This window comes from Indicator indicator, chromosome 1, assembly GCF_027791375.1.
Source record: "Indicator indicator isolate 239-I01 chromosome 1, UM_Iind_1.1, whole genome shotgun sequence".
NCBI lineage: Eukaryota > Metazoa > Chordata > Aves > Piciformes > Indicatoridae > Indicator > Indicator indicator.
In genome coordinates, this window is record NC_072010.1 from 22,140,965 (window position 1) to 22,151,158 (window position 10,194).

Sequence of the window (10,194 nt, forward strand, 5' to 3'; positions counted from 1 at the left end):
TGCAACAGCTACTTTCATGTGATCTAATCGAAATATGTTTGGTGTATTTCAGCATTTGTCAGTCTTACATTTAGAGCAGTTACATTAAAAATGTAAAGCTTTTCTTCCCTCATGAACATTGGTTTTACAAATGGGAAAGACCAGAATTTCAATTAAGTATTTTAATTTAGGACTTCGGAGAGCTGTGTTTATTCACTTGGTTAATTTGAGAACGATTTCCATTCCAATTACAACACATTGTAAACAAGCTAATGTTTGAATCCTGTATTGCCAGTTTGTCACTGTCAGTGAGATGGTGGACGGTGTTGCTCATTAGGGCAGATGGCATCGGTGTGAATTTCACCCTGTAACACCACAGAACGGTAGTAAGCTAGTGGAATCACACTTTCAAAGCATTGTGAAGATTAACAGATACAAAAATTAGAGATAAGTCATAGTTAAAGAGCTTATACCAGAGTCTTAGCAGTGACTTCGGTCTCTCCCATGATCATGCTAATACAGATGATGTTTGCTGACCCTCAAGCTAGCACAGAACAGCATAATACTGCTGTAGCAGGAAGCAGAGGTCAGGTTGTGCTGGCTTTGGACCCAAGCTAGGATCGGTGTCTGACGCTGTGACTGCCATGGTGATGTAAAAAGATACTCTGGTCTATCTCAGGTGACACAGTATGACTTTGCATAGTATTAGCATATCCTGAGGCATCTGTGAATTCTAGTGCTGTTTGCCTCAGGACATGTTTTCTAAGTTACTCTTCAGGAAGTCTGTGGCCTGCTGTGTCCAGGAGGTCTGGATGAGTTCAGGCAGGTCCACTTCTTCCCTTTGAGTTGCTATGGCTGACAATACATTGCAATGGCTCCTCTGGGGCTATGCCCCTTGCCCTGAGTGGCAAGTCTGCTTCCAGGCCCCTGTGTGCTGTGGGAAGCCTGTTCATAGAGTTGAGAGGTGAAAAACATCAACTAATCCTATGACTTCCTGGTCTGAAGAGGAGGAGCATCAGGCTTTGGGATACATTCTGATTTAGCCAGAAAATAAGAATAGAGCTGTCCATAGAGACCAAACAGCTCAATGTAAAGAGAAAAAAATATTCATAAGTAACATATTGACATATTCTTCTCTTTTTAATCCCTACTTATAGGATCCTAGGCTTTAATCCGTGTAACCAAAAGCACCCTGAAGGAGCACCTAGTCAAGTGGCAGTCCTCATGAAGGTATTTTTCCTTTGCATTTCCCCCATGCATAGTCTCATAATAACTTTATTAAAAACATAGTTCATATGCTAGTAACAGCTCTTGCAAATGATAAGGTTTAGCTCTACAAAAGAAGTGTGAAAACCCCAAATATATGATGGCAGCCTGTGTGCATTTTAGAAATGGCTTTTGTTAGAATTTTTCTTTCAGAGGATTAAATATCTTTAAATATCCACAGTGGTATTATATATGAATTTTAAATTTCAGAAAAATAACTCTGTACAGTTAGTCTAAAAGAAAATCAAGAGATGACTGGAATGGTGTACATTTACCAGGCTTTCACACGGCTCTTGAATATAATAGAAAAGGGTGTAATGCCTGGAAGCTGAAATTCACAGAATCCCAGAACATTAGGTGTTGGAAGGGACCTTGAAAGATCATCTAGTCCAACTCCCCTGCCATAGACAGGTTCACCTAGAGTAGGTTACATAGGAACGTGTCCAGGTGGTTTTTGAATGCCTTCAGAGAAGGAGATTCCACAGCCTCTCTGGGCAGTCTGTTCCATTATTTTGTCACCCACACAGTGAAAAAGTTTTTCCTTATGTTCATATGCAACCTTCTGTGCTCCAGCTTGCACCCATTGCCCCTTGTCCTATCACTGGACATCTCTGAGAAGAGCCTGTCTCTGTCTTCCTGAGACTTGACCCTCACATATTTATAAACATTAAAGAGGTCACCTTTCAGTCTCCTTCAAGCTGAAGAGCCCCAGATCCCTCAGCCTTTCCTCATAAGGGAGATGTTCCACTCCTTTAATCATCTTTGTGGTTCTGTGCTGGACTCTTTCAAGCAGTTCCCTGTCCTTGAACCAAGGGGCCCAGAACTGGACACAGTATTCCAGATGTGTCCTCACCAGGGAAGAGTAGAGGGGGAGGAGAACCTCTCTCCAGCTACTAACCAGTCCCCTTCTAATACATCCCAGGATATCATTGGCCTTCTTGGCCACAAGGGCACATTGCTGTCTCACAGAGTTCAGATTCAAAATCAATCTCAAACATTTAATAGCAACATATTTAAGTACTGGAAGAACACATTCAGCCAAGTAATGGTTCCATTCCCTCTTGGTACCTTTTTGGAACATGCCCTTATCAAATACAAGTTCTACATAGGCACAAGCCAAAACAAAAACCTTACCCAAAAGCAGAAGTAATTAATTTTTTTTTCTTGTTGCAGCTTATTACAGCAAGGAAAATTTCCTTATAACTCACAGTTTGTTCTTTTTCAGGTAAAAGAATATGGTACACTGGTTGGTCTTAGATGTTTCAAAGCAACCACTGTTCCCTTGGGTGCCAAATGTTGGTAGCCAAGGCTGCTCTGAATAGTGGTCCTCTACTAGTGGGCTCTTTTCTTTCCTGTCTGTTTTTTTTTTTTTTTGTAGCTACTGTGGTTCTTTCCTCCTTCCATTAACAAAATTTACTGATTTTATGTCTTCTCCACATATACTTTAAATAACTTTTTTTTCTTTTTTCTTATGATGATTTATCATGACTGGAACATTCTGGAACTTAGGACAGTGCACTTGATTTCTACTTTTGCGCAGCTTTTGGCTATTTTTAATTACATCTACAAAATGTAGCTTCATGCCAGTCTTCATTTACTAATTGGGGATAAAGCGTGAGATGAATGTGAGAGGCACTGAGCCTCCTTAGGCTGCCACAAAGTACTTGAAGTTCTTCAAAAGACCACAGAGGATAGTGGTGGTGCTCTCACTTCTCAGTGTTCTTAGAAAGAAAACAAGACAAGCATAATAAAAATACTAAAAGATGTATGCTATCCTGGGAAAAGTTTGTACTACAAACCATTATACTGACAATGCTTAAATGGAAAGGCTGGCTTGCAGCTATATTTGGTTGCTCTGTTCGCTCACAATAGAATAACCCACAGCTGAAAATTATTTGAGGCACATTGATAATTTTAGTTATTTTTAATGAGATAGTGGGCATCATGGCTCTTAAAAGCATGGGGAATCTTTCTGAGAACATCTCTGAAATTCAGTTATAATAGATGAGATGACCAACTTCTCTGTCAGAAGGACAAATGACTGCATGGGTGCAACATATAAACGATGATTTAAATGTCCATGCTTGCACCTTGGTGGAAAACGTGGTAGCAATGCTTAAAGGTATGTTACCACATTTGAATGTAGGAACTGGCAACTATTGTAGGCAATGCTATCATGGTGTATAAACCTCATGATGATCAGGCTGCAAAAGAAAGAAGTAGGATCTATGCACTTTTATGATCTGAGCATGATACCCCTGAACTGTTTGTAAACTCACAAATGCTATTAAAAAAAAAAAAGAAATACACTGCAGTGCATGACATGGGAACCTAACGTACTTTTCATCGATGCTCTGACCATAGCTCACTCCTGTTTGAATTCCTAACTTAGTTTCATTTAAAAAATACTATATATGCTTTTCTCTGTAATTTCTCTATTGCTGAGCATTAAATATTTTATATAGCAAGATAAATATGGGTAAGTTTTACTTTCAAATGTGGTCACCTCTTCCCTATGAATGCTCTCTGCCTGTGTCATACTAAGTTTACATCCTAAGAGTAAGGAGGCTGGCTGGAGGGGTGGTTATTGTCCAATTAATGCTTTACATTACACGTGTTTTTCAGTGAAAGGGGCTTAGCTCTGAGCTTGGCTGGTGGCAGAGCCCACCAGAGTTTGACTTGTATCCAACAGGAAAGTATCTTAGAAATGCCTCACAGACCAAACCTGATTGTTTGTATGAAAGTGATGCTCTACTTTAATCCATGTAATCAAATGAAATTAGAATTTATTCTGGGATAAATCCACTGGAAAGAAAAATTTTACAGTTGCACTCTGAGATACTCTGCATGACAGCAACTTTCTGAATTGCTTATTTGCTAATAACAGTGTTAGAGACTTGGGGACTCCAAGTGAGTAATAATGCAAGTACAACTTAGGACAGGTCAGACAGGAGTTTTATTAACTGTGATCATAGTTACTGATGTGGGGAAGTAGGCAGCTGGAAACAGTCACTCTTAGCTTTTACTTGAAAAGAATATTCTTTTAGTTAGGATAAAATTTTTAACCAGACCTCTCAAATCTTAAATCTTAATGATTTTACCCCACACCAGCAATGGGTACTACATATAACCACATCTATAAAGGAGCAGTAGCAAAACTGCTTTCAAGTTTTCTGTCAAGACATCACAACAAGTTAAAATTTGTGCTTTATTTCACCCAGTAATCCTGAAAACAAATAATATGTGTGTGCATGTATTTGTTAGGGACTACAAGATTGAAGGAAGGAATTCTGAACAGGAACAGAAGCTTTTCAGTCCACTTGATTAAAATGGAGCACATATAGTAATCATGTAAAACTGCTATAGATTGACACTGCCGGTCTCCTCTTCTTCCTTGACTTTCTTAGTTACTTCCTGTCATGATCACTGGTCACCACCCTATTTATTTTTCAAGGATTTTTCTTCAACTCCGACCTGTTTGTCTCCTTGCATTCAGACAATCTATGCCCTTTAGATTATGATATTACCTTCCTGACCACCTGCATGGTGATACCTCTTGCTTAGTCTGTCATTAATGAAGCATGATTCTATCCATGCTGAACAAATGTAACCTTCTGCTGGTATCCAGTGTTGCCTGCTGAAGTCACTTCCCTAGAGTAGTCCTCTGACCAATTGAATTCTCTCTTAACAACCCTCCACAGACTCTTGCCTCTCTAATGTTAAATATGAAAGTCCCCCATATCTGCCATGTAAGTAGCTGGCTACACTTGTTATAGGGTTTTTTTTTGGTGTATCATCCTTCCAGAGGTGTTCTTATTTTCTCTAAAACAGGTATTTAATGAGCCTTTTCTGTATTTTCACATAATCTAATGAAGATCCTCTCACTCCTCTGATTGCTTTTACTACCGGCCTAGACAGCATCTTTGCATTTGGCTAGTACAGAGCAAATTAATACACAAACAAAACTATTATTGATGGTGATGTACATTAGACAGCTGAGTGTAATCCTAGTGACAAATAACAAAATGTGTGCTTTCAGTTTACTTCCAGAATTCCCTTTCAGAGGCAATACCAGGGAGAGTCTGTGTTTCCTGTTGCCTGATATGTTCCTTTCCACTTTTCTCTTAGACAAAAAGTAATAAAGCAGCTAATGTACTTTTCATTGATGCTCTGACCATAGCTCACTCTTGCTTGAATTCCTAACTTCATTTTCCTTGTAAAATATTGCATAGGAAATTTTGTTTTGTCTTATTTACCTATTCGCAACTGGCGTTTCTCGCATGCTGTCGCCCTTGTTCTCAACAGTCTACAAGATGAGAGAATCACGATCAAGTGACAGTAGTTTATCAAATTCAGTAGCCAAGATGCACTAACTGCACTTATCCCTATACTTAGACCCAGCTTAGAGGTTATGTAACTTAATTTACCTTATGGTAAAAAAGAATTAAATGGCACCATTTTGCATTTTTCATGGTCCAAGACTGATTGCAGAGGCAACTTCACAGACATTTGATGACTTGTTAATGGTAATAACCTTCCTGGACTTGTGCAAAGCATTTGACAAAGTCCTTAATGACACCCTTGTCTCTAAATTGAAGAGACATGGACTTGATGGATGGCCCATTTGGTTGGTATTGGGACCAAGTGCTGTTTAACATCTTTGTTGGTGACGTGGACAGTGGGATTGAGTGCACCCTCAGCAGGTTCACCAATGATACCAAGGTGTGTGGTGCAGTTGACACAGTGGAGGGAAGGGATGCCATCTGGAGGGACCTTGACAGGCTTGTGAAGTGGACCCGTGCAAACCTCACTAAGTCCAACAAGAGAATTACAAGGTCCTGTACCTGGGTTGAGACAATTCCAAGCAAATACAGGCTGGCACAGAATGGATTGAGAGCAGCCCTGTGGAATCTGTTGGTTGATGAGAAGCTCAACATGACCAGGCAATGTATGCTTGTAGCCCATAAACCCAATTGCATCCTGGGCTCTATTAAAAGCAGTGTGACCAACAGGTCAGGGGAGGTGATTCTTTCTCTCTGCTCTGTTCTTGTGAGAGCCCAGCTGGAGTACTGCATACAGCATAGGAAGGACATAAACATGTTGAAGAGTGTCCAGAGGAGGGCTACAAAGACTATTGGAGAGCTGGAGCACCTCTCCTATGAAGAAACACTTGAGAGAATTGGTGTGCCTGGAGAAGAGAGGTCTCTGGAGAGACCGTATAATGGCCTCCCAGTACTAAAAGAGGGCCTATAAGAAAGGAACTTCTTATCAGGGTGGGTAATTATTTCAAACTGAAAGAGGGTAGATATAAGGAAGAATTTTTTTAAAATTAAGGTGGTAAAGCATTGGAACAGGTTGCCTGGAGAGGTTGTGGATGCCACATCCCTGGAAGTGTTCAAGGCTAAGTTGGGCAGCAATTAGAGCCACATGATCTTGTGGCAGGTGTCCCTGCCCCATGGCAAGGGGGTTGGAATTAGATGATCTGTAAGGTCCCTTCAGACTCACACCATGGTATGATTTTATGATTCTGTGATAATTTGTCAGAGAATCTAAGAGATTAGAAACCCTGAAATCACTCACAGAATCAGATTGGCTAAGAAGGGCCCTTTGGCAATCTCTAGATGAAACCCCAGCTCAAAGCAGGTTCAGTTATACAACCTGGTCATTCAAATCCATGTCCAATTTGAATATCTGCAAAGATTCCACCGGCTCCCTTGGCCACAAATGGAAAATTGCTAAAGTTAAATATGGAAAAAATGTAACAAAAACAATACCTGAAGAGATCCTAAGGAAGGCTGGAGAGGGACATTTCATAAGGGTGTCTAGCAATAGGACAAGGGGGAATAGTTTTAAGCTGAGGGAGAGTAGGTTTGTACTGGATCTTAAGAAGAAATTATTCAGTACAAGGGTGGTGAGACTCTGGAATAGGTTGCTTAGGGAGGTTATAGATGCCTGGTCCCTGGAGGTGCTCAAGGCTAGGTTGGATGAGGCCTTGAACAGCTGAGTCTAGTTGAGAGGCATCCCTGCCTGTGGCAGGGAGGTTGGAGTAGGTGATCTCAAAGGTCCCTTCCAACCCAAGCTATTCTGTGATTCTATGATTTTGTAATGGGCAATATTACATAGGTGCTTTAGCATGGTAAGAAGTAAATGTTGCTAATTTTTTTTACAGAATCACAGAATGTAAGGGATTGGAAGGGACCTTGAAAGATCATCTAGTTCAACCCCTCTGCCAGAGCAGGATTGCCTAGAGTCAGTCATACAGGAACACATCCAGGCAGGATTTGAATGTCTCCAGAGGAGACTCCACAACCTCTCTGGGCAGCCTATTCCAGAGTTCTGTCACCCTCACAGTGAAAAAACTTTTCCTAACATTTATGTGGAAATGTGCTTGAAAATACGTGCTTGAAAATATTCTTCTTTATTATTCCAAGTGGTAAAAAAAAGTGTAACACTGTTAATAATGTTTTGGGGTTTAGAAGGGAATATTTTGGTTGTTTGTTTAGAATCAGGAAAAAGTCTTTACAGTGAGGCATTTAGCAGATGCCTAAAAATGCAGTGATTAGGGATGTATTCATAATGAAGTTTGCTTAGTGCATATCATGTACATTAGAAATAAAGATGGTAAAATTATATCTGCCTAGTTACATATTTTTGTGTTAAACATGATGCAAATTTTAATTTATAGTAGAAAACTACTTTTCTTTCATGTCTCTGGGATCTCAATACCTAAGGGCACATTTGTAGCAGTCATGACTTGATTTTGTTTTACATGCTAATTTCTGCCTTCCTCTTTTAAACATTAACTTTGGAAGTCCAAACCTCCACTGATATTTGCTGAAGAACTGCATACCCTGGAATACACCTACAGGCTCAAGTATATGAGAATAACTGCTGAATTTCTATGTGATTGCAGCTATACTGAAACTTCAAGAGCTACATTTGTTGGTGTATTTTCTTTTGGGATGCACATCCTGAATATTAATAAACAATATTTTTGTTTTGTTAGAAAAATCAGAGATTTTCTAATTCATGGGCAAATATTAATCAAATTATTGGACTTGGCATTTAAACTGTATGTACTGCAGAGGTCTCTGGAGCAATTTTTGTTTCAGGAGGATCAAGAAAATTATTTTTAATATCTGTAGGGCTAGCTATAGCCTATGATAAATTATAAACTAGATCAGAGGCTTCTAGTATTTTACTATCTGGACAGTGACCCAGAACAACCTCTTTCCGTTGGCCACAGAAGTGATTAATTTTCATGGTTCATTCATCCACAGAAATATTTTCAGCTAAGATGACCAGTTTCTGTAATAAGAGTGATTCTGAATTACAGATTTCTGAAGTTTATAGAGAACTCATCTATTCAGAAATCAATTATTTGTAAGTGGTGTCAGTTCTTACCATGGCATTTATATGTACACATGCTAGTTATACACTCAGTCATATTTTTGGTTCAGTGATCGTGCTTATAATTCAATATTTTATACTAGCAACATTTTAAATTTAAATTTAAAAAAAATATTTTAATCTATGTGTATTAGGGTTGTAATTAAGGATTGAAAGGTATATGCTTATTAGCATGTGTTGTCTAAAAATTAGTGCATGGTCATAACTCGAGGGAGCTGTTATAATGCTGGCGTTTCCTTAAATGTCAAATGCTTTATACATCTGACATTTAGAAACTGTGAAGGAAAGAGGAACAGTAAAATATGTGACCATCGAGCTGATAATTGAAAGCTGGCCTTAAAAAGTCAAGTCTATATGGCTGCTACCCCAGTCACAGAGGCAGGAGGTGTGTGATTAAGTATATGAACCTGTAAAGATTTATAAGAGTAATCATTACTCACAGCAGTCATATGAATAAAAAATAGCACTAGAGAGAAGGATTCAGGAGCAGGAGGAAAAGGGTGATGAGCAGAGCTGGTGATTCATCATGATTTCATTTACACGACTATAAATCTATAACCACTCAATGTCACTTCTACATCTTTGGGTTCAGCATCTGATTGGTGTTTAATTATCCCACAGTTCCAGCAGGGAACTCACGGGTGATACAGCGACAGTGTCAACAGTGTAACTGTATGGCTGCTGCATACAGATACAGCTGTGCATCCTATAGCTGAGGACATTGGGCTGCTTTGTTTTACAGTAAAGGACAGTAAAGACATGCTCAGTTTCTGTTACAATGAAACATAGACAGTTCTTGCATACAGTGTGTATTTAGAGTCCTTCGGAGAGCTCTGTCCCTTGCCTTTAAGACAAATGAATATTCGAGGAATGAATACTCAAGGAATTCCTGAGATGAAACAGTTGTGAGAATGATGCTTAATTATGGTGAAGGTTCTATCCTTCAGTCTGATGTTTGTGGTGTAATTTTATCCACTCATTCTGTTAAAAATTCCTCACTGGGGAAATCAAAACCACTAAAAGCGTTTGGGGGTTTCAAGCCCGGTACAATGAGTTTTCTCTCATTTTTCTTTCTCTGGCAGGAGTTGAAATATGGCACTGCTTCCCAGGATTGAGAGGAAAGGGAGGTGGGACAAAAGCAATCGGAAGTGGTTCTCCTGGGATCCTTCCCTGGGGAAAGCACCACTTCTGAATCTGGAGTGATGCTGTTCCACTGCCTTTGTGTAAAATTAGCTCTACTGATAGCTTAACACTCTGCAACAAATTTGTGCACAGTACTAAGAATCTAGCCTTGCTTTTGTGTTTTTGTCATTTCTTTTAGCTCTGTTTTGAACAATCTTGCTACAAAGGTTGCTATAACCCATTAGGTTTCAGCTGATCCCAGGAGAACTGATATACATGCCAATAACCACCACAGAAATGGCCTGAACAGAAGCTATAATAATCCTCTGTTCTTCTTTCCATCTTTTTCTTTCTAAACCTGTGTGGCAGAGTGATGGTTTATAGCACATAGAACAGGACTGAAAATAGTTAAGTGGC